Here is a 26,142-nt window from a genome sequence, read left to right as displayed (position 1 = left end):
TTCACTGTCTCATTAGGTTTGTCATACTGTTTTCATTATAATACATTAGAACTTGCAAGTGAGCCTTCAGTAATGACATATTGTTCCAATTCGCCTTTCAGCAGGCTCTAAGATATTTTAGTATTTGTGTTATAAGCCAGCAGGTGTCTTCACTTTGCTCCCCCACCAACCAGTTTTATACACAGACTTCCAGACTTAGAAAGGAATGTAAAAGGGCTTTCAACAGTCACATAAAAATGAGTCTGATTAGAGTAAAGCAATACACACTATTTTTATGTTCTGGTGGTAATTCAAAGCACTAAAAATGTGCACCTTGGTTGTACATCTCTATTTCTGTGTTTTCTTACAGAAAGCACTATTTAATGGGCATGAACCATGTGGTACAAAAAGTTTTCAGATTTGCATAACAAGTAAAAATTCTGATTTGAATATCTGAGGAGCTGTGGACTTCAGTGAGAATGATCATCACTCTTTGAGCTACTAAAGTTAAACATTCAAATGAATCATATTTAAAAGTGCTTGAATGGTTCCAATGAACCATAGGTAATGCTGTACTGAATTCAAATAACAATGTGAGTTTACTAAATGTGGGTGATCTTGCATGCCCAATCTTGGAATTTTCTACTTGAATTCCATTGATTAAATGTGCTTTGAATCAGGATGCACTTTTAAAAAAGCAAAAAACAAAAACAAAAACCCTTTCTAATCATTTAGAAAATCCAAAAATTTCAAAAGTACCATTCCTACATGGCAAAAACAAAGACTTTGCAAATCATTTTGAATAATTGCTTCCATCACTGCATTTTTTTAAATAATGTTTCAAGGCCAACCAGGGCTTCCCCAAGCATAGAGGCAGTACGTAGAAAACAGTTGCCTAAGGTAGCAGACTAACTGGCTGTCCAGGCTGATCTGGAAAATCCTATAGGGTGGGAACGATCAACTGGAAGTCTGGGAGCTAGATTTAGCCTAAAGGTATTGCATATCTGGCAAGCCTTCCAAATTTTAATCAAGGGTATGGTAAAATGTTTGCATGCAAGGGGAAAAAATACAGTGGTGCCCTGCAAGACGAATGCCTCGCAAGACAGAAAACTCGCTAGACGAAAGAGTTTTCCGTTTTGGAGGTGCTTCGCAAAACGAATTTCCTATGGGTTTGCTTTGCAAGATGAAAATGTCTTGCGAGTTCCTGCGGGGTTTTTTTCCTTTCCCCCCCTTTTTCTATTTTTTTTTTTAAATGATATTTATTAAGTTTCACAAAATATAACAAACTTCAAAACAACAGACAACAGACATCAGAAATACAAACGATATCAAAAAAAAAACATAGAAACAAAAAAAAAACATACAGAAAATTCAACATAATAGTAAAAGAAGCATTAAAAGACAACTCTGGTTCATTCTAATGGTCTTCAAAACCTTATTTTCCTTGCTTCCTCCCGCCTTCCCTTCTTGTATTCCACTTTAAAAGTTTTTTTCAGCAAGCTCATTCAAATTCGTTTTATCCTTTATCTTTCCCTTTGTACACTTCCTTATCCTAATCACTGGATCCCCATCATTTCATTTACACTGCCCTTAGCACTCATAAATTTTACAATGATTTTGTAGATAAACTTTGAACTTCTTCCAGTCTTCTTCCACCAACTCTTCTCCTTGATCTCGGATTCTGCCGGTCATTTCTGCCAGTTCCATATAGTCTATTACTTGTATCTGCCATTCTTCCAAGGTGGGTAGATCCTGTGTCTTCCAGTGTTTTGCGATGAGTATTCTTGCTGCTGCAGTAGCATACATAAAAAAGGTTCTATCCTTCTTTGGCACCAATTGGCCGACCATGCCCAGGAGAAAGGCCTCTGGTTTCTTTAGGAAAGTGTATTTAAATATCTTTTTCATTTCATTATAAATCATCTCCCAGAAAGCCTTAATCCTTGGGCACGTCCACCAAAGGTGAAAAAATGTACCTTCAACCTCTTTACATTTCCAACATTTATTATCGGGCAAATGATAGATTTTTGCAAGCTTGACTGGGGTCATGTACCACCTATACATCATTTTCATAATATTCTCTCTTAAGGCATTACATGCCGTAAATTTCAAACCGGTGGTCCACAACCGTTCCCAGTCAGCAAACATAATGTTATGACCAATATCTTGTGCCCATTTTATCATAGCAGATTTAACCGTTTCATCCTCAGTATTCCATTTCAGCAGCAAGTTATACATTCTCGACAATACCTTAACCCTGGGTTCTAATAATTCAGTTTCCAGCTTCGATTTTTCCACCTGGAAGCCAATTTTCCTGTCCATATTATAGGCCTCTCTTATTCCCCCCCTTTTTCTAAGCCGCTAAGCTGCTTATCCGCTAAGCCGCTAAAAGCCGCTAAACCGCTAATAGCGCTAATCTGCTAAGCCGTCAATGGGCTTGCTTCGCAAGACGAAAAAACTGCTAGACGAAGAGACTCGCGGAATGGATTCTTTTCGTCTTGCGAGGCACCACTGTATTTTCAAGTTGCATGCAATAGGAATCATTCACATATCCCCTTTGTGGGATTTCAAATGTCATGCCAACTATGCACTCTGTGTGTGTTTTTTCTGTAGATGTGACCCTCTTGCTGCAGGGTGATGCAAACTTTATTATACAGGTGGGTGGAAAGATTGATTTCCAAGCCATGTCACCTTTTGCATGCATTCCATTCAATTTCAACATAAGGGGGGTGGGGGATGGGGGGGAGAGAGAAGGAGAAAGAGAACATAGCAGCACTGGGTTATTTGAGAATTATGAAAGCCAGGGAACAACAGCATTATAGCTTCCACATTCATCCAGGAGATACAAATCAGATCAGTTCATATTGGAATCGGCAAAAACTGAATTTCTGTCTCATGGATCACTGTCCAGAGAATAGTGTAGACCCTGAAAATAAGAAGTTGTCATCTTCGCTCTGGGAAAATATATATTACCTATTGCACGCCACTGGGATAGCAGTACCTGAGGTGTGAGGTCAATTGCCTGACCCTTTCCTTTCTCTTAACGGAACACCTTCAAGAAGAAACAGTCTTCAATTCACAAATGCAAAGGCACAAAAGGTACAGGAGCCCCACGTCCACCCAGTTCAGGAGGAGTTTGTACTGACCCTGAAATCAGCATTTCAAGCTCTTCTCCTTTAGAGCCAGCTTGTCTGTTACACATTAGTTCACCCACTCCTCCTCCTGTGTGATGGTCATCTTTTCTTGTGCTTATTACTCCCACAATACTCCAGGGCTTCCTAGCTGCTTTTATGTTACAGGATTCCTTAATTTATTTCTTGGTGCTCTGATTTCCCCCCTCCCCATCTTAATTTGTGCATGGACTTTAATTGATATCTTCCATCACGGTTCACAGATTTGGCAAGCTTTTATTAAGTGGGGGGAATGCAAATTTGCTCACCTAGCAAAATTTCATACAATTTCTCTCCTAGAAAAAGATTCATTACTACATCCTGCTATAAACTAGAGTTCACAACATGGAATTCTTTTTTAAAACATTGTAATATGGAATAACACAAGTTAAAATGGCTAGCGACCTGTTTTAGGCTTGTAGTTTGGATATTTTTTTCCCCAAACAAGACTAAATGCGCAAGGTAATCTGGTTCTGCAAATATATTGACATTAGGGTGCTCATGTATCATGTCCTACTTTATAGAGAACAGTCTTCTGTTTCAAGGCCTGTATGAAAGAATATTCCATTTGAAGGGCTCTCTGTTCCAAGTCCAAATAAAGAACCATGAGAAAGGCTTTAGAACAATTCAAGTTACTATTTAATTTGAACCCATGCTACTGATGGTTATGGTTTTGTCAACTGACATCCATTTCTGCAACCTATTAAACATATTTCTGTTAATCACACTTTTCAGAAGCCTGTGTGTGTGTGTTTGACAGAGAGAGGAGGGAAAGAGAAAGTAAGAAAAAAAAGGTGGGGGAAGGACTACAAAAGACTACAAAAACATTAAATAAATGAAATTGCTTGTAGCTGATAGTGAGTTACAAGTTCTGGAGACTATAGGACAGAACTGTGATATAACTCATGGTAGCCTCTGGAGCCAGTAAGTTATGGGATGTTCAAATATACGAGAAAGCCTGTAAGTTACTGGAGTCTATATCATTACTTCATTATAGCTAGGGACATATGAAATGGCTGAAATTCAGTTCACACTCTTCCACATCAATCATACAACTTACCAAATGAGAGCAAATCGGATTTTGTACCAGTCTGGGTGTTGGTACCACTTTATCTATAGGAGAGAGAAAAGCTGAATTTTGTTTTCTTTGTTCTCGTGAATATGATGGGTTTAAGTTTGAAATAATGGGCAATACTTCCAGCAGATGTAGAAATGTCTGGTTTTAAATATGACTGTGTTTAACTGGTGTATATTAATCTTGAAGGGAATCATCTGCCCCATCTCCTTCTGCACAATAAAATACAACTCTTCTTTTTATTTATAAGCCAGAGAAATCTTAAATCCAATTTTGAGTTAAGTTTACATCAACCCAACATCACCAGGCCAAGGATGGGCTGTGCAACTGCTGGAAATCTGAAGAGGACGAAGGGGTCCATGTGGATGCCTGCTCCTGCCATGATGGCTGCATAAATCTGAATGACCTCCTCCCTCATCCAGCCACATGTTGCACTGCCTACGAGCAGCATCGGCGCTGACCATGGGAGCAACAGTGTATATCCATTGTGGCTTTGCCCTTCAAAATACAGTGGTACCTCTGGTTGCGGACTTAATTCGTTCTGGAGGTCCGTTCTTAACCTGAAACCGTTCTTAACCTGAGGTATAGTACCACTTTAGCTAATGGGGCCTCACGCTGCCCCCACGGGGCTGCCGTGCGATTTCTGTTCTAATCCTGAGTTAAAGTTCTTAACCCGAGGTACTACTTCCGAGTTAGCGGAGTCCGTAACCCGAAGTGTTTGTAACCCGAGGTACCACTGTACAGAAATGAATCTGGGCCCTGCTCACTGTGTACCCAATGTGTATATGATACATACACATTGTATTCATTGGAATTAGTTCCTGAGCACAAAACACATTTTATGAAACAGCTTTGTTTTAACCCACGTTTGCAAAAATAAAAATAAAAAATGATATATTTTTTTAAGATGGCCTCTTATGATTACTTAGCACTGAACCCAAACTAAGTTTCCCAATTCTGTATTTGTTCCAGGGAGAAGCTGCCATCATATACTGTTTTGCCCATTTCCATCTCATGGGACAGAAATGTTTAGTGGAGCAAAGTTGACCAGTATATCGAATTTAAGCAGGGGCTGTGGGCAGCTCTACCTAAATGCCACCCCAGAGCACCTGTTCTCTATCTCAAGAGTCCCTTCAGGGGACTTCTTTGCATTTGTTGACCATGCAAAGGCAGAAGCCAAAGTACCTAGTATTTATGCAGGCCTGGCCTGTAATGTATAATGCTCTTTATTTTAAAAAATCGCTAAGTGGTATAATAAAGAGCATTATACATTACAAATTGTGCAATGTTATGTCTATGTATGAATCAGGACCAGGGCAATCTAACCCAGTGTTCAACAAGTGTTTATTACATTGTGTTTTGCGTGTTGAGTTCCACAGTGCCGCCCCCACCCCAAATAATTACACACTTCACACATCAATTTTGTTAAAGGTTTTTGGCATAATTTTGGCCACAACTTTATTCAAAATACAAAAATTGTGAGTGGTTGCTTAGGCATTGGTTATGACTATCTGTCCTGGCCCTCAAGGACAGAGCTGGCCCTTCCGGACTCCACCGGAAGCCAGCGTGGGAAACAAGTATTGGATGAGAAGTGAGGCCGGGAAACAGCCCTCACCTCTCACCCTCATGTTCCGGTGGGGCTTGCACGGCCCAAGTCCGGCTCCACGGACAAGGACGAAAGAATGGCAAGCCCCTGGATTCCTTTAACGGAATTCCCTTTCCGCATCATTTGGAGGGGTAGGCACTTACCCCTCCAAGCACCAATTAACCAATGCCTAACCGCCAACCTTACAAGTTGTGACGATTTGCTACGCAGTAGGCAAAAACCAAATGGCACCAGCCAATCAGCCAGATGGCAAAATTCCTACCAGGCCCTCGCTCCAAGGCGAACGACCCCATGACAGGCATAGCAAGGTCAAGCGATCAACTTAACTAAAGACCCCCCTTAATAAAGGGAGGGAGGGCGGGTGATCCGATGCCAAACGGCCAAGAGGACGTCCCTACGTCTGGCCCTACTATTTATAACTTCTAACTCCTCCTCCGAATTGGTAACAAACAATGTTCCCCAGCAACCCAATTAACCCTTAAGGCTAGGTTGCTGATCAATTTTGCCTAGTCATGCCGGGGCGGCCTGCTCCCCAACCGCAACACGTGCTCTCAGTTAGGGAGAACACGCTTTGCGTGTTGAGTTCCACAGTGCCGCCCCCACCCCAAATAATTACACACTTCACACATCAATTTTGTTAAAGGTTTTTGGCATAATTTTGGCCACAACTTTATTCAAAATACAAAAATTGTGAGTGGTTGCTTAGGCATTGGTTATGACTATCTGTCCTGGCCCTCAAGGACAGAGCTGGCCCTTCCGGACTCCACCGGAAGCCAGCGTGGGAAACAAGTATTGGATGAGAAGTGAGGCCGGGAAACAGCCCTCACCTCTCACCCTCATGTTCCGGTGGGGCTTGCACGGCCCAAGTCCGGCTCCACGGACAAGGACGAAAGAATGGCAAGCCCCTGGATTCCTTTAACGGAATTCCCTTTCCGCATCATTTGGAGGGGTAGGCACTTACCCCTCCAAGCACCAATTAACCAATGCCTAACCGCCATGGAGCCTCCAGCTCACCGCCAAACCACTCACAGACCCAACCAAGACCTCAGCTTGTCCGCCACCGCACCTATCCAAGCCTCATTCCCTGAAGCAGAAAGGTGCACGCCATCAGCTCGGAAAAAGGATGGCATCTTAAAAAGAATCGCAGGGTGATAAATCACCTCTCCACCCAGCTCAGCAATCCGCTTTTTCACAGCCATATTGATGCGCTTTCTGGCCCTTTCAGTGGCGACTGGGCAACGGCTGCCCCTCCACACGCATCGCTGCAAAAGCTGAGACCAAAATATTTTAGCTGTAGGCACCATAGCCTGCAATGTCCCCAAGTCCGTCAAAATTGCAGCACGCAGTGAAAAACAGTCCACAGCAACCAGGTCGTTCTCTCCCAGCTGTATTACAATAGCCGATGGCGGCCCCTCACGGAGCAACTGGCTCCGGATCCGTGGTAGGAGCTCCGACCAACGCATTCCCCGCCTGGACAGCCAGGACAGTTGCACATGTGGAGGAAGGCCGAGACCTGGACCCACACTAGACTGCCGTGCTGCGACACCAGCCCAATGGACGATGCTGTGCCCCACCATCCATACACGGACAGCTGCCAGACCTGACATAACATAAACAAACAGAGTAATAAGTTAGCGAACATAGCCTCTGAATGCATTCGATTTCCAACGGCCCAAGTTCTTTATCCTGGCGGCTGTTAAGCCCCAATGAGCTGCAGTCGTGGCAGCCCCAATCCTGAAAGAATGGGGGGCAAAATCACCAGCCGTGCCACCACAAGCCAGAATCGCTTTTCGCATCACTTTTGTAAATTGGTGCCTTGATAGAGGCAACCCGTCCTCATGCCTAAGCAGAGGCCCGTCCCCTTGGGTGCGCACCGCCAGGTACTTGCTAACGTCTTTTACAGGGCACGGACCCGCTTCCCCCGTAGCGGGAAGACGAATGAGGGCGCCCCTACCCCTCTGATCCGTCTTTGAGTGCCTAACAGTGATCCTTAGTTCATTAGGTAATAGCTGCACATCGTGCAGGAAAAGACCCCAAGAACGACCGTCCCTATGATCCTCCACCACCATTTCACCTACTCTTAAGGCGCCAAAAAAGGCGATGGAGAAGGCAGCCGAAAACAAGCGTGCCTCATACCCCGACCAACACACCACCCGCAGCTTTCTCCGCATACAGCTTAGCATGTCAAAAGATATGGGGCGCCTTTTTGCAGGCCGGGGAGGACACAACCTACTCCATCCCTCAAGGGCCTTGCGAACAATAAACCTCGCGCAAGGATCCTTATCATAAAATGTTTTACAGAAAAATGCAATGGCTGCTGCTTGCATCCTAATTGTCTTAGCTGCCCGCCCCAATTGAAATAAGTGTGCCAGATATTTTAACACCTGCGAGGAGGTGGGTGGGGCTCCCCTAATTTCGCTGCCGGACTGACGCATAAATGTCAAAAAATCAACCCAAACTTTTGTATAAGATCGCAGGGTGGAAGGAGAAACCGATGCCGCTACTCCCTGTAAAACTAATTGTTGCCAAGGTTCCAGAGATGATCCGGGAAATATTCCGGAAGTATCCGTGCCTCTGGAACCAGGAGTCTGAACCGCTCCATCTGAAAACGGGACAGAGCATCAGCAATCTCGTTAGACACCCCCGGAATAAAACGAGCAGAAAAAACTATATTACAACGCAAGCAGTGCAGCACAAAGGCTCGCAAAAGGGCCGACACCCGAGGGGAGCGCGACGACAGCTTGGCCAGTACTGTCACCACTGCCTGGTTGTCAGTCCAGAAGCAGACACGACGGTTCCTGAACTCCTCGACCCACAAATGCACTGCCACTGCAATGGGAAAAAACTCGAGAAAAGTTAGGTCCCGCGTAATCTCACCTCCCCTCCATTCTGACGGCCAACGTTTTGCGCACCAGCGGCCCTTCCAATAAAGACCAAAACCTAGCGAACCTGCAGCGTCAGATTGCACCTGGAAGTCATTATGCAAGTTCAACGTGTCTTGCCATAACGACACCCCATTGAATTCCTCTAGGAATTCCAACCACATAGAGAGGTCGGCCCTCACCTCGCTCGAAAGACGTACCCTATGATGTGGAGCCTTCAAACCTGAAGTGAGTCGAGCTAGGCGAGAACAGAATGGGCGTCCAGGAGCCACCACTCTGCAAGCGAAATTCAGGTGTCCCAAAAGGGACTGGAGCTGCCTAAGAGACACCTTCTTCACAGGAAGCAGTTCTTCTATAATCTTTTTTAAGGCCACCAATTTGTCTCTCGGCAAGCTAGATGTCTGAGCCACCGTATCCAGAAGGATACCCAGGTAAGTAAGCTGGGTCGAAGGACCCTCAGTCTTGTCCGCGGCCAGGGGAACCCCGAGTTCCCGTGTGATGTCAGCAAATGCTCGCAGCAGCAATAAGCAGTCGCCTGTGTCACCGGCCGAGGCCAATAAAAAGTCATCCAAATAATGAGTGACCCCGCCCATTCCTGTCTTAGACTTAAGGGCCCATTCCAAAAAGGTGCTAAAGGATTCAAAAGCAGCACATGCAATTGAACATCCCATAGGCATAGCCTTATCGAAATAATAGTGGCCCTCAAACTGAAAGCCTAGCAACCAAAAATCTTCCGGATGAATTGGCAAAAGGCGAAAAGCCGATTCAATATCGCATTTTGCCAATAAGGCAGCTTGCCCAAATTTCCGAATCATCTTGATGGCCTGATCAAGGGAGGCATACTTCACGGAGCATAGCTCCGGAGGAATGACATCATTAACTGACGTACCCTTGGGATGTGACAAATTATGAATTAGTCGAAATTCCCCAGGGGCCTTTTTTGGCACGATACCCAATGGGGATACATGCAAATTATGAAACGGGGGGTCACTGAAAGGCCCGGCCATGCGCTGCATGGTCACCTCCTTTTCAATCTTCTTGCGCGCAACCAGAGGTAGCTCGCGAACCGATTTCTGGTTAGCCGGATTACGTGCCACGGGAGACATGGCTACTGGAATCCGAAAACCAGAAGAAAAACCATTACTCAAATAACATGCAGCCTCCCTATTGGGGTAAGATTGCAACCAACTTTGCAGGACCTGCAGGCGCACAGGCGTAAAAGCCAAGGAAGTCAACACATTATTTTCCTGTTCCTGTGGTTGAGGCGGGGGGGGTTGCCTTGGGGGTTTGTTGGGAACCCCCTTTTCCCCCGCGAAAGGGCCGCCGACCTGCATAACAGGAGGATGCGGCGTGCAAGCCATTGCACCTCTCGCACATGTGGGCGAATTTGCACCCCTGACGCTGACAGGAACCCTTATTGAAATCCCAGCATAATAGGCGACGGCTGGATTTAAAAGCCCCTGACCTCAATTTCTGTTGTTCTGGCGCCTTTTTTTCAATGAGTGGGGCCACATGAGTGGTCCATACGTCAAGATCTTTACGATCCCAGCGGGCCGAGGGAATCTTAGCCGCCCTGCGCCTAAAATTCTCATCATATTTGATCGCAGCTTTTTCACCAGCTTTGGTGAAGGCAGAGCGAACAATAGATAAGTAAACTAACAAATGAAGAGATCTCCGCGGATAAGCCGCCATGACCACTCCAGCGAAGACTTGGAAACAATCGAGCCAACGTTCGAATGTCCTGTCAGTACTGGACACACCGGAGCGCTTCCTTGAAGAGCTCGCCCTCTCATGGTCCTCTGAAGGAGGAGCCAACTTGAAGATCTCGACATAACGGCCGTTTAGAATCCTGGCTCGCAACTTAGCTGACAAATGCGATCCTGGAATGACGTCTCTGGCGGAATTAGTAGAGACCTTAACGTCAGGTACCAACACGCCATCTAAACATTCCTGTACTGCCCCATACCTTGCCCGGTGCGTGTTAGCCCGACGTTCCCAAGCCCACCTGGGGAGCCCTGAGGCTGCTTCTCCATGGCCCCAGTAAAGCTCCAAAGAACTCTCTGCTTCAGCATCAGAGCTAGAGGAAGACGTACCGGTATAAGAGGATGAAGAGTCGTCCCTCCTCCGTTTTGCGTGCCTCCGCGAAGCTCTCTTGCGGCGACGCTTTCCACCTGACGACCTTCTGGCAGGCACTGGCAAGCTGTCTTCAATAGAAGACTCAGAGTCAGGATCCTGCTGCGAAGGACCTGGGGCAACATATGAAGCAGATGATTCGCCCCCCCTCCGTTTGGTACGCTTCAGTGAAGACCTCCTGCAGCGACGTCTACCGCCCGAGGACTTCCTGGCAGGAACTGGAAGACTGCCCTCAGTGGAAGACTCCGAATCAGGGCTCAGCTGTGATGTACCTGGAGCTGAATGAGGATTGACAACAAGTGATATACTGGAGCCAGAAGCCGCCACATCCGCAGGCTGGGAGAGCCCAGCTCGGCGGGTGGAAGCTACCAAAGGGGTTCCCCCCCCCCCCCGCGGCCCTCCCAGAAGAACGGCGAGGCCTCCGAGAACGGCCACGTGCAGCAGGTAAGTCACGGGGATGGGCTAACTGGGAATCAATCATCAGACCCCTAAGTGATGAGCCATCTCTCTCCTCTTCACCAGATGACGGTGACGCTGGGGATGGCGCCACAACTGGACGTGGACGCCTTCTGGACACGGCAGGCTGAGCTGAACACTGTTGAAGGAGACCATCCATTTCGGCTGCGAAGCGAGATAGAGCCACTGGATTGCCTGCCATACTTTCCACCAGGGATTGTACCCGTCCCACCGGTTGACTCAAGGTGGGAGAACGCAGTGCCTGTGATGGACCTCTAATAGGCCGTTTTGCACCAGAGGCTGCGCTGGGACGGGCAGCGACTTTCTTAGGAGCCATACCTGCTAATTAGATTCAAATTGAGAATTAACGATTACCACCACCGGGCGTCACCGCCAGCCACAGATAATAAATTCAATCAGTAAATAATTCTCCAAATGCTGGAAGATAACACAAAATAAGACAATAGGAACTAGTGTCTATGGAAACTCCCTATGTACCATCTAAATAACAACCAACTACTTTGTATCTCTATTTTTTATTTATTTTTTATTATTATTTATTGCCTTTAAAATTATACTTTAACCAGAGGGATGTGCTTCCTCCTTTTAGCCAGCAGGGGGCGCCCGATATCCCCCAGCTCGCCTGTGGAAGGTGCAACACAGCACTGATCCACCAGAGGGAGCTCCAAACAAGCAAACCAGCTGCAGTGACCTACCTGGCCACAAGGGGGAGCAGCCAGAAAATAAAGAACGTCGGGCACAAGCAGGGAATGCGGCCCACAACTGCACCACACAAGGAAGGGGGAAGGCCGGGGGAACAGGAAGGCCTAGCCTCCCAACGCCGCTGCGCCGGCTCGGCGCACGCAGGCGACGTCTGGCCTACCTCTCCGCCCAAAGGGCCGCACGCACGCCCCGCCGCTCGCCGATGGCCGAGCGGCGGGATAAAATTACCTCCCCTCCCGGCGCCCCCGAGACCCGGGAGGCAAGGCGACCCCCCCCCCCGCCGGGCGCTGCCGCGGCTCGGGTAGAGACCAGGGGAAAAGACCGTCCTCTCCCGGCGCCCAGGAACCGCGGCAAGGTAAGGGAGGAAGCCGATTTATTTTTCTTTTTATTTCAAGCGGAGGGGGAGGGGGGCCTTAAGGCAGCCGGCCTCCGACCGCGGAAGGTAAGGGAGGAGGCCAATTTTTATTTATTATTTCCAGTGGGGGGGGCCCTAAGGCCGCCGGCCTCCGCAGCCCCAGCAGCTCAGCACACCCCCACCGCCGATCTCCGCAAACGGCGGGGAAAAATCAGCAGAGGCCCTGGCGGCCTCTATAGGTGGAATAAACCAGGTGCCTGGCCCAGAGGCAGGCCCCGGAAGGCCGGGGGGGGGAACCCACCCTCAGGCCTAATGTTTCGGGTTTGAAAATTAAAAGAAAATTAAAAGGAGGGAAAGAATATTAAACTGGAGGCAGGGGAAAGGAACAGGGTAATGGAAGGCAGAGAACTGAAGGCAAGGCGAGGGGGAAAAAAGGGGGGGGAAGAAATCAATAGAGGCCGGACAATGACTAGGGAAAAAGGGGAATTTTAAGATAGGCCCGAAGCAAGAGGCAGAATACAACCGTCTCAGCAGCTCCTGATCCGATGCCAAACGGCCAAGAGGACGTCCCTACGTCTGGCCCTACTATTTATAACTTCTAACTCCTCCTCCGAATTGGTAACAAACAATGTTCCCCAGCAACCCAATTAACCCTTAAGGCTAGGTTGCTGATCAATTTTGCCTAGTCATGCCGGGGCGGCCTGCTCCCCAACCGCAACACGTGCTCTCAGTTAGGGAGAACACGCTTTACCAATTTTGTATTTTTAACATTTAACACAACATTTTTGTGTTTCTCTATTCAATCTGTGGCTGCCTTTAGTGGTGTGGTCTTTTATCTGTATACCGCTGTTTTTAGGGGGGGGGGGTTGTTTGTTTGTTATACTTGGTTTTAGTGTTTTGGTGTTTTTGCAAGCTGCTTTGAATCACTTTTGTGAGGAAAGCAACAGAATAATAAAAAATGTGTACCTGGGTGCACAAATAACATACGTTATGTTTGCATGTACAGTCTGTGTACCTGATAGAAATAAATGGTACATGCAAACAAGTACACCCTCTGCACATGCACAGAGACAGCTTGTACCTGTAGTCAGCATAATGTGTGAACAAACCTGTAGGATTTGGAGACTCAAATTCAAATCTCCACTTATCCATGAAGCTCACTGGGTGACCTTGGGCCAATCTCTCTCTCTCAGCATAACCTACTCACAGGGTGGTTGTTAGGATAAAATAATGGGAGTGACCCTCACAACCCTCCCTGATCTCCTTGGAGAAAAGGCAGGGGGGAAATACAGCTAATAAAATCACAATTGATAAATTTTACCATTGTGATATTACCTATCCAAGCTCATTTGCAGTGGCCTAATTCTCTTTCTCATGAGCCCTACTCATCAAGAATGAATTGATGGGGAAAACATATTTGTTTATGAAACACCCAAATATTTTATTGGTCTCCATGAGCATACATGATTGTGTGACTTTCATATTGCTCAGTTCATGTTGTCTTTTAACTACATTTATTACATTATATTTTAGTAATTTTGTGCTTTATGTGTATTTTCAACCTCCCTGTTTGTTTTTCTGTCCTCTTGTTAATTTCTCGCTTTTCTAGAGGTGAACATCATATGATTTACTTTACTTACTTCGCAGTTAATCAACTGCTGGAAACACACAGCACAATTTGTTTCCACCAGATTGTACTTGTGAAGTATGTTTGGAATGTTTTCTTAATTTACAGCATATTTTTTCTTTATCTTCTTTCCTGGGTGGCGGTCTGGCATGTTCAAGTTGCTCTCTCTGCACATATAAATCCTTTCTCAAATGCCTTTTTTCTAATATATATTGCTTTTGGTATGTCGCTTTACAGGAAAACTCCTGGATGTCTTTTAATTCTAGGTAATACCAAATCATTCCACTCTGTTTGCTGCCTCTGAAACGTTTAATCAACACAGGTTGGTTTTTTTTCTTCTTCCTCTGATGTAGTAGTCAGACTTCATTAAAAAATTATGAGCCATACAATTCGTAACAGGCTTCACTTGGGTTTAAGAAACCCTAAATCTAAACCATAGTCTCCCAAAGATGTTGCAGAATGTGTTCAAAAGGGTAATGTCAGTTGGGAAGTGCATATACATGTAATGGCCAGTCAACAGATGTATTCTTTTTTTGGAATGATGCATACATTGGGCAATGCATGAAACTGAAATGTAAGCTGTGATTGTGATTTGAGGACCTGAAGACACAAGGGCACAGTATATTAGGTTAATATACCTATATCAACTTTATTGATTACAGCATGTGAGAAGGTATTGGCTTAGGCATTGGACCACGGAACATTAGACTCCACCCACTCAGAGAGGGGTGAGTCTGAATGAGGGGTTAACCAAAAGTAGGGGGAGCCCATTGATGCAAATACAACTATAAGCTCTCCCCTGATGTCACCGGGGGTCGTGCCATGGCCCCCCGCCACGCAGGGCATCGGACAGGATCCCCAACCACCGGATTCCTTTAATGGAATACCCAAAAATGAAGGGTAGGCAATGACCACACCTTGCCCTTCCATACACCAAAAACACATTCCAATGCCTAACCGCCAAATACCACTTGATTGGGTGCTCAACTGGGGGGGGGGCGTGGCACGCCAGCGATGGTGAGAGGGCAGGGGGCCAAACGCCCCCCGCGTGATGCGGGAATCGTCTCCCGGTCACAACCCCTCCCCTCCGGAAGGAGGAGAGGCTCTCTTAGAAACATAGGAAGCTGCCATTGGTCCATTTAGCCTACTTTTTTCTACACTACCTGGCATCAGCTATCAGGATTTCAGGCAATGGACATTCCCAGCTTCACTTGGAGATATAAGGGATTGAACCTGACGACAAAAAAATTAGGCCACAGATGACAAAATTTCGGCTATCCCTGTCCAGACAAAGGTGCTGCTGGGCCACCGGTCTAGGGATCCACCCACTAACAGTCTTATCTGAATTGAGCTTCAGTTTATTGGCTCTCATCCAGTCCATTACCGAGGCAAGAAAATGGTCCAGCACATCCACTGCCTCACCTGCAGATGTAAAGGAGAGGCAGAGGGCTGTGTCGTCAGCATATTGTTGACAACACACTCCAAAACTCCAAATGATCCCACTCAGTGCTTTCATTCAGATGTTAAACAGCATAGGGGATAAAACTGAACCCTGAGGAACCCTACATGGAAGGCTCCACAAGGCCAAAAAGTACGCCTCAGGCATCACCCTCTAGAAACGACCATCCAAGCAGGACCTGAACCACTGCAAAGTGGTGCCACCCCTAATTTGGACAGCTGCTCCAGAAGGCTACCATGGTTTATGGTACTGAAACCCACTAAGAGCTCAAGGAGAATTAAGAAGGAAATACCGTATTTCCCCTGTCTTTCTCCTGACAGAGGTCATCATATAGGGTGACCAAAGCAATTTCTGTGCCAAAACTGGGTCCAAACCCTGATTGACGTTCATCTAGAAAATCATTTTCCTCCAAGGGACCCTGGAACTGGTCTGCAACCAACCACTCAAGAGCCTCACCCAAGAAGGGGAGAATGGCAACTGGTAATTACTTAGGTGAAAGTCTCTCCCACCACTCCACCTGCTACTGTTGGGAGGGTTTTAAAGAGTTTAGGACAGGATTTGGGGAGGGGGCACAAAGTTTGCAGAAGAATCTTAAGGGAGGACCCCAAAACAGCCTGATGAGGACTGAGCATTCTCATTTGTCACAGAATGCTAGATTCCGCTTGAAGGGGGAGGATAGAACATCCTACAAAATGGAATGGCCAGCTGAAACCCCACACTGCCCCCCCCAATAAAGCCTGAGAACAATTGGCATGTGTTCTGAGCTCATCACACTCTGAGTTTCCCTGTAGTTGCTCCATGTAGTTAGATGTTGATGGTACAATGTGGAGACTCAGTAAGTGAGTTTCACTGGACAGGACGAGGGGGAAAAGTCTCCCATCATCTTTAGGCCTTCCATAAAATGCTTAAGTTTGATGCAGCACAGATTTCAAGATCTAACCTCCTAAAAAGTCGTGCATACTGTGTGATGCAGGTTCTCTAGCTCTTTAGGCCTAAGATACCTGACTGATATATTGCTTTGGGAATGCCTGGCCTCTCATCTGGGCACAATGTTCTGTTCAAAATCAGCAGCTCAGTGGAAATTGCCCAGTACATCGTATAAAAACAGAGCAGATAATTTCAAGCTCAGCAAACAGTGGATCGCACCTACTGAACCATGAACGTTAAAAACAAATGTAAACAGAAATTGAGGGAGGCGATGAAAACGATTTAGATATTATTTAAGTCGCCTTCGCCTAATGGAAGCTCAAGTCTGGGTCCCAATATGGCCCAATTATATTAAAGGCTGGCTCCCCCCGCCCCCCATTTCCAAACTGCTGTTTTCCATCATGCCACTGTGGCCTTCCTAGTTCCCGTTGTGCAGGCCAACATCAGCTACTATTAAGGACTTTTCATGCGTGTAAAATAATATGATTTCACAATGATTACATATTCACTCTACAGCTGGCTGAGTTTTTACATCTCCATTTGTCATTGACTATTGTGTCCAATTAAATGATTAGCTTTTAAAAACTGCGGCACATTATGAGAGTGAACTTGTGTTCCATTGCACTGAGTGATGCAGAAACAAACTCATTACAGCATGTAATTCACCCATATTAAATAACAAACAGATGGCTGCTGTAAATGAGAGCTGTTTTTTCTCTTCAAAAGTGCCAGGGAAAAGGTGTTTTTATTTATCTTTGTTCCCAGCTTCTTTCTGTTTTCTTGACAAGTGGGCAGCTGGCTGCTGAGGTTTTCAATTGGTGCAGAAGAATGAAAAGCCGGCTTCCATTAATTTCCCCATAAAATAACTCTTTGAATCATTCCCGTTATAAATGCATGTGCAGTAGCAAGCTGCTGCTTGATTAATTCACTTATTATGAAGATTTCATCTTTTATAAGAGGGCCTGCAGGTAATTTATCTTGTTTAGTAAGATTAGAAAAATGTAATTATCTTGATACCTTTGGACCCCTCTCATTTTAATTGTGTTCCCATAAATTTCAAACATAAAGATGGAATTTCATTTCTTTCTCCCTTTTTTTGGAGCACAAATGTTCCAACATGTGGTTGAAAAATGCATTCCAAGATGTGCAATAAAAAGTTATGAATTCAAATACATTTGATTTGAACCATTAGAATAATCTACAGGAACAGCATCCACCAATCATATCCTTGTGGTTCCCATGTCACAGGTGGCGTTGACTACAGGGAACAGAGATTCTAAAGATATACAGTTTTTATCAGTCATGCCTGTCTCTGGAGGAAAGTGAAATCGGCTTTATTTTCACAACTCAAATTAATGTTGCAGGTTGTCTTCTGCTTGGCCATCAGTGCGTACGCCCAGCTGTTGGTGTGCATCTGCTAAGCTAGTTCTGAAGGCTTCCTCCTCCTCCTCCTCCAATATAATGTTTATGATGGATCCATTCCTTGATTCTAGCTAAGACTTCAAAATACCCTGGCTGCAGGCTAGTCACCCCTGTCTTCTGCTAGAATAGGAAGGAAAAACAACACCCTAGGAAGGATCACTTCTGCCAGACAGAAGTGGAGGTGTTGAAATTATACAAGTTTTGTTGGCCACTGAAAGCTTGACATTCATCATATAGAGAGCTCATATGAGCCTTTTGCCCCCAAATCAAATGGTGTCCCCCACCCCACCCCATCTTACTTGAGATTATCTATTTGTAAGCAGAATATCTTTATCCCGTTTTTTTCTGTTCTCACACTGTAGCTGAATGGCATGCACAAATTTAAATGACTGGGGCTGTGCTACTAGAAAATGAGATTGATTTCTGAATAAGCATACCTCAAGAGTTTGTTGCACTTTGCCCCTGTATTGAAAACAGACTGCTGTGGATGCTTGAAAGAGTAAGTTATGACAGACCCCTATGCTGTGTTTTTGTTGAAAATATGCTAAGAAAATTATTTGTAGGGACTTGAACTACTTAGAGTGTTACACCTCTCTCTAAGAACATGCTGAAACATGAAGGACAACACCCTCAGATCCAGAGCCTAGTGGAAGAAAGAAAATTGATGTGTGGATTTCTTTCTCTTCTGTGGGTATAAACAAGTAGACCTGGCTCCAAAGAAAGTAAGGGCAGAGACTAGTCAGGAAGAACAGGCCTCTGAGTGATCCAGAAGCTCTTATTGGATGCAAGAAACATAATCTGGCTAAATTTCTATGAGGATGCAGGGATGCTTTCAGGGGGTGGTCACTGGTCTTTTGTACCAAGCCTTGGATCTCCTACCTTTTCAAAAAGTTCAAAAAGTTTTGCTAACACTTTTGCTAACAAGGTGCTTTCAGGGTTGGAGTCAGATGCAGCTCAGAACGAAGAGGCAGAGTCAGTTGTCAGTGAAGTTACCTCTTTATTCAAGGAAACGGCAAACGACTCAGCAACACTTCCCAGCAGGTCTTGCCCCCACAGAGCAGTTGCCAGGACTGAAGGTCCCTGCTTCCCTTCCCTCCTCTCCCAGATGTTTCCCAAGCAGTCTCAAACTATTTCTGCCCATCTCTGACCTCTGTTCTTCCCTCCTCGTTATCTTGCACTTTCTTGGAGATCGGGGGCTAGGGAAAATTCGAGAAGACGATTCCTGGGATGCTTCAGAATCTCTTGACCTCCCTCCTCTGCTTCAGCCTTGGAGTCTGAACTGCTCCTTGCCACAGGTTCCTCCTGCTCACTAAATCCTCTTGTCCCACCTCCTCCCAATCTTCCCTCTCTGACCTCTCCTCCGTGTCCCACTACCAATCCCAGATTTCTGAGCCTTCCTCCTCTGGGATCTCCCTTGGGGGTTCCCCGGCTGGTGCTTCCCACCACTCCTCATCATCCAGCCAGTCTCTGACAGGTGGCTGGACGCACTACAAAATGCAAGGCTGGTGACATCTAGCCACCACTATAATTTGACCAGAAGTATCTAGGCATATGGGACGCGGGTGGCGCTGTGGGTTAAACCACAGAGCCTAGGACTTGCCGATCAGAAGGTTGGTGGTTCGAATCCCCGTGACGGGGTGAGCTCCCGTTGCTCAGTCCCTGCTCCTGCCAACCTAGCAGTTCGAAAGCACGTCAAAGTGCAAGTAGATAAATAGGTACCGCTACAGCGGAAAGGTAAACGGTGTTTCCGTGTGCTGCTCTGGTTCGCCAGAAGCGGCTTAGTCATGCTGGACACATGACCCGGAAGCTGTACGCTGGCTCCCTCGGCCAGTAAAGCGAGATGAGCGCCGCAACCCCAGAGTCGGTCACAACTGGACCTAATGGTCAGGGGTCCCTTTACCTTTACCTTTATCTAGGCATATAGATTAGCATATGCAAAACTGTGTCACGTGCCTGTGCCCCAAGTCCCTAAAGTAACTAGCAATGCTCAGTTAAAGAAGGGCAGCTGGTCTTTCTTCAGTTCCCTCCTTTGGATAGAGCCAAGTGGTGCTGCACACCTGCAGGTGTGGGGCCCAGTGGTTGGTGTGGAGAAGGAGGAGTCAGAGCAGTTGAAGCATCCACTGGTGCCGCCAGGACCAGGCCGGCATCTGCAGAGCAGAATGGGGTGATGGTGGAGGATGACGGAGGTGCTGCGGATCCGTTCCTGAATCGAAGGCAGAGGTCAGTGGGGGTGTAATTTGGGGCTGAAGGCTGACATGGTTGCAGCTCTTGGAGCCCAGTTGCCTTAGGGAAAACTCAGCAGCCTGCCCAGAGTGGAGGTGGCTTTTGGGGGACAGCTTCTTAACATGTTCCTTTACAGATTTCTGAGGTGATTTTTTTTACATTTCCTGGGCCCAGTGCAGAGGAGCCAGTCATCCTGACCTAAATCTGCCAAAGCGTGTTCTCCTTCATGGAGAGCACGTGTTGCGGTGGGGTCTGCTGAGCCACCCCTCTGTTACCAGGCAGGGTCTCTAAAGATGGCCTGGGGCAGTGATTGGTTCACTGGGTTGCTGGGGTAAAAGTTATGTTGCAATTTTGGTGGGAGGGGTAAAATGTTTCAATACTCTGCACGCAGCCTGGAGCTTTCTCTTTGCTGTGTGCAACGGATCACCCGCCCACCCGCCCTTGAGTAAGGGGTTGTTGCATTGACCTTGCTATGCCTGTCATGGGGTCGTCTGCCGTTGGGGCAGGGGCTTGGTAGGAATTTTGTCCATCTGGCTGATTGGCTGGGCCATTTGGTTTTTGCCTACTGCGTAGCAAATCGTCACAACTTGTAAGGTTGCGGTTAGGCATTCGTTATAAATTGGTGGAGGAGGGGTTAGGATAGGCTGGGCCTGCCCCTCCATGGTTGCTGCGGAAAGGGAATTCCGTTAAAGGAATCCTGGGGCTTGCCATCTTTTCGTCCAATCCCTGGAATGGGACTAGGGCCGGCAAGCCTTCGGGGAGCATGCGGATGAGAATTGAGGGTCTGTGACCCAGCTCCATTTCTCCCCGACTTGCTTTCCCCCGCACTGTCTTTCGGTGGTGCCCGGAAGTCAGTTCTGTCCCCAGGCGGTGGGGACAGATAGTCTTAACCAATGCCTAAACAACCACTCACGGTTTTGTATTTAAATAAAGTTGTGGCCAAAATTATGCCAAAAACCTTAAACAAAAATTAAGCGTGCGTTGTGAGTTATTTGGGGGGTGGCTTGGGGACCTCGACACGCAATGGTATGTCTCTGAATACCAGTTCCTGGAAAGCACAGGGGGGGCAGAGTGCTGGTGCGCTCAGGTCCTGTTTACTGGCTTCTCAGTAGTCAGGATGCTGGACTAGATGGGCCCTTAGCCTGGTCAAGCAGAGCTCTTCGTATGTCCTTATGCAATGTCATTCACAGGGAAGAAGCTACAGTTCTGATATTTACAGCAAAACTTCCAAATAAGCAGACCAAAAAAAATTGCCAACCCTAATAAGTAACAAGCAGCAAATATTCTAAATATGTGCAGTTTCACAGTTTTGGTCTCTGAACTACCAGCTCTCAGCTTAGCTTGCCTCACAGGGCTGGCGTCTTATGAACTCTCTGGTGGGTTTTCCAGGAGGCATGGAAGCAGCCTTTGCCTCTCTGTGAAACAGGAAAGAGGCTTTGACACAGTTGCCTCAAAGTATCGTCTCCAGTGCTGTGGAGCTCAGATGGCTGCCTGGTTTTCTGGAAAATAAATAAATCCACAAGTGGGTGAAGTGGTTCTGACAGCGGCATAAAATCTAGACATCTGCCTATGGACTAAGCTCTCTTTGCAAATTCTGCCCACATGCTCAGTCAGAGAATGAGCAGGGAGCCGAGCTGCATGGACCAGTTCCAGCACCTGGCTTCCATGTGTACAGCACAAACATCTGTAGCAGGGAGACCTTCATGCACACAGAACTGTGTGTGCCAAGCCTGCTGCACAGTTGGGAATGCCAAAGGCCCAAAGAAGGGATGCATACCTGCTGTTTTGCTTGAACTTTGTTTGCGCAATGCACAACGAAGGTACTAACTCGGTGCAAGAATATTTCATGATGCCAAGAAACCATATCAACTTCTTCTATCATCATCATCATCATGATGCAGTGAAACAGTACATTCAACCATTGTCATGATAGCTTTACTAGGCCGTGAAAACATTAATAGTACAGGGAAACTGTAAATTGAGGAAGGCACTAAATTGATAAAAGAGTACAGATGGCTGGAACACTTCAAGTCAGGTGAGAATAGCAATTGTGACTAACCATGATGCAAGAGACCTTTGTCAGCAACTGTATACCTGAATACTGGAAAGCTGAGTAGCTCATTAGGCAGATTGACGAATAGCCTAATGACCTTGCAACAGCCCTGGACTGTAGCTCAGCATCACCCACACATAAATGCAGTATTGGTTTCTCTAAGGCTTGTGTGTGCCAGGTGCAGTGGGAAATTCAGCCAGGAGCACAAAACAGTTATTCCTATAGAGTAAAATACTGGAGAGCAGGTACGTGGCCAATTTCTACCAAGCTGAAATTGGAGAAAAATCTATCTCTGGTCGTTATCCCTCCTTCAGAAAAGTATTCATGTACCATTTTTCTGACTGTGAAGAGAGCCAGTGTGGTGTAGTGGTTAAGAGTGGTAGACTTGTAATCTGGTGAACCGGGTTTGCTTCCCCGCTCCTCCACATGCAGCTGCTGGGTGACTTTGGGCTAGTCACACTTCTCTGAAGTCTCTCAGCCCCACTCACCTCACAGAGTGTTTGTTGTGGGGGAGGAAGGGAAAGGAGAATGTTAGCCGCTTTGAGACTCCTTTGGGTAGTGATAAAGCGGGATATCAAATCCAAACTCTTCTTCTTCTTCTTCACTAATTGTCAGAATGCACTGCAGATTGCAGTGCTACTCAATCCTATGCACTCTTACCTGGGAATAAGCCCCAGTGAATGTAAGGGGATTTGATTCCATCTAAACATGCATAGGATTGCTTTGAAAACCCTAGGGTAATAATAATAATAATAATAATAATAATAATAATAATAATAATAATAATTTATTTATACCCCACCCATCTGGCTGGGTTTCCCCAGCCACTCTGGGCGGCTTCCAACAAAAGATTAAAATTATAATAAAATATCAGTCATTAAAAACTTCCCTAAAGAGGGCTGCCTTCAGATGTCTTCTAAAAGTCAGATAGTTGTTTATCCCCTTGACATCTGATGGGAGGGCATTCCACAGGGCGGGTGCCACTACCGAGAAGGCCCTCTGCCTGGTTCCCTGTAACCTCACATCTCACAGTGAGCGAACTGCCAGAAGGCCCTCAGTGCTGGATCTCAGTGTCTGGGTTGAACGATGGGGGTGGAGACACTCCTTCAGGTATGCTGAAGAATAGAGTGAAATTTCCTGCACATGGGAAAGAGAAAGCAGAGACCTATCAGTTGTAATGAACTTTAAAGAAAGGGTGGCGCTATGAACCCCAAATAATATCAGGAGCTATCACTGACAAGGTGATGCTGAAATTGATGTGCCAGGCATGCTAAGTAATAGTAATTGGATGTTCTATGGCCTGACTAAGAGTTTCTTGGTCTCTTTCTTCTAGGACAGAAGTTATCTTTGCCATAAAAGGCACAGAGTAAAATTCCCCAACCTGCCCCCCCCCATATTTTTTGATCCAAACTCTCTTTATCCCTGACCATTGGCCATACTGACCAGAGTTAATGGGAGAGAAGTGCAACGTGAAGCATGTTTCTCTCTTCATGCATATACAAAGTTGCCACCATAGTTTCCAACTAGTAACCCCAGAGCAGAAATGAAGGTTTCTCCCTTGATCCACTATCTGCTCCCTGGAATCTCATCCCTTAGTGCCTGTGTCACTGATTTTAAATATTTCTGATTACAATTGCATTTCATTTCATTTTGCTTTATTCTTAATCCCAATCTTGTTGTAAACAAAGAAACAACCTGCCTTGGCTCTGAATATTAACTACATTTAATTCTGTAAATTGCCCTCTGATAACACAAAGTATTTAGAACTCATTTGAAACCTATTCAATGGTAAGAGTTCATTTTTGTAGACGGGGGTATGTCGTTTGATGGAGTTCTTTGAAATTTTAGAAGTTTCCTCAAGCCACAGCTCCTTCCACCCCCACCATTAACAGCCCAATTTGATTTGAAGATTGGCTGTTGAATGATTTTAGCATCACATTTCCTGATTTCGATTAAAAGATCATTAATGAGTACTAATTAATATACTACAATAAAAAAACACTACTGGTTCACAAAGAAAATTAAGTTGCAATTTAATGATCAGTAACATACCCAAATGCATGCTTAAGTGTATGGGGCAACATGCCTAAGGCATCCTAATGTGGCTAAGTCCCAGGAAATTCCCTGGCAGCAGTGAATGGGCAAAAGCTTTCAACTTAGGGATTGGTAGGTTGGAAAGCCTAAATCACTTTCCTTCAGTCAACATAAGGAACTATCAGGCATGATGACTCTGGGAGAGATTGTCCTAAATCCTAGGAGCTCCCAGGACATTCCTCTCCAGGAACATCTCAGTCATCAGGTCCTTGGCCTGCACATTTCTTTCGGGGGGGTGTGCATTTGCCTGGTCAGAGGCCATTGCAGAGTGTGGGTGCCTCTTCTTGGTTGTTCTCAGACAAACATATATTTTCAACCTGCATCACATCCAGCCTGTGGCATTACAGTTATATGACACAGTATATGTCTCAAGAACAGATCCTCCTGTGGTTTTGACACAAACTGAAAATGTGATTCAAAAGGGAGGGAGGGGAAGGAAGGAAGGAAGGAAGGAAGGAAGGGAGAGAGAGAGAGAGAGAGAGAGAGAGAGAGAGAGAGAGAGAGAAAGAAAGAAAGAAAGAAAGAAAGAAAGAAAGAAAGAAAGAGCCTTCAACTCTATATGGACACATAGACCACACCGTTGTGGCCTGTCAGGTCAATAATTTTTGAGTGAAAAAGAGATTAATAGGATTTATGACCCTTCTTTCAACAGCATGTAGCTCAAGCAGCACTAATTATATTTTCATTAACCTCAGTGGCTAGTTCCTGCTCTAATAATTTAGCCCTTTTATGGACTAATCTGGTGTTTTACATGTTCAATAAAGTGTATACACAAGCAAGATCTATAATAAATAAGTCCTTTAGGTCAAATTATGGCTGCCCCAGTAAAGATGCCAATGACATACTTTGCTTCCAGAAAAGATCTAGGAAAGGGACAGCTGGAATGTTCTCTGAAGCCCATGTGCTGAGTTTACAAGGGGCAGGTGGGCTCTGGTTAGCCCACCAGAACATGGCGGGGGATTGTTGTTTTTGCTGTAAGAACAATGGAGGGCCTTAAGTGTGAACCAAAATGAGCTGTGGCTAAAATAACAGAATCAAATTGCCACCCTGGGTGAAGATCTGACAATGTTTCCTTATTTCAGTTGTTGTGAACATAAATGACACACCTGAATTCAAATTACTCACTTCATCAAATTCATGAACAGAGATCCAGAGCTGTTATTTGTGCCTGCAGTCACAGATTGAGTTGACCGGTTACTCAAGAGCTGTGTGAAATAAATAAATAAAAATGACATGTTGAAGATCCTGAGCTGCTACTGCATGCTCCATATGCATCCAACCCACTTCTTAGTCAGGGAACTCAGCTACATTAATAAATAAAAAATGTTTAATATGTGTTATAACACTGTGACACCAAATGGCGCTGTGGAGTCCTGTCTTTCGCCAACATGATTTCCCATTATAAAGTTTACAATGTGTTTTCCTGAAACACTTTTTTGATGTGTATAGATCCAGCCAAAGACTGGTTAACATAGCACAAAATGGGGGGGGGGGGGGGCGTATTCATTATGGCCCAACCAGGGAGGGAAGCAGAATTTAATATCCTGATAATAATAAATCTACTACTAGCAAAACGATCTACAATCTTTAAAAAAAGAAGACAATAGTTCTTCCCTCCATGAGTACAATATAGAAAAACAATGTATAGCCAGTTCCCACCGAAGGGCAAAATTTCATGAACAATAGCACTCATGTAAAAGCTCGTGTAAGAATGGCTCCTTACAGCATATATGCACATATGGAGCTCAACCAAGGTGACTGAGGACCTTGCAGGGCACAATGCCCCACACATTTGCCTCCAGAGAATGAGAGCAGAGTAGCAATAGTGCAGAACTAGGAAAATCAGCTGATACCTAATTACTGGAGAAGGCACAAGGAATGCAGCAGAGGGAAATAAGCAGAGCAGTGGGTTCCATGCTGGCTGCCAGGAGCCAAAAGCAGAGCCTGGTCAGGTGCATATA

The 26,142-nt window shown here is 45.8% G+C and overlaps 1 long non-coding RNA gene across 2 annotated transcripts in view; it reads right to left on the bottom strand.

Moving 5' to 3' along the window:
- The window catches only part of LOC307214461, a 33,943-nt gene extending 8,594 nt beyond the window's left edge, over positions 1-25,349 (bottom strand). Inside the window, exons 1-2 of one of the 2 annotated variants that reach the window (XR_013838119.1) lie at positions 5,407-5,432; positions 4,207-4,259 (exon numbers count right to left, since the gene is read on the bottom strand). This is a non-coding gene — a long non-coding RNA (uncharacterized lncRNA). Of the gene's footprint in view, positions 1-4,206; positions 4,260-5,406; positions 5,433-25,306 lie in introns of those variants that run through there. The other variant, XR_013838118.1, reaches the window with a different exon arrangement.
- Between the last annotated feature and the right edge of the window lie 793 nt (positions 25,350-26,142).

The sequence above is a fragment of the Podarcis cretensis genome, assembly GCF_951804945.1.
Source record: "Podarcis cretensis genome assembly, chromosome: 4".
In the NCBI taxonomy this organism is placed as follows: Eukaryota; Metazoa; Chordata; class Lepidosauria; order Squamata; family Lacertidae; genus Podarcis; species Podarcis cretensis.
The sequence above is the reverse complement of the archived record's forward strand: the minus strand, read 5'-3'. Positions and strand labels throughout refer to the sequence as shown.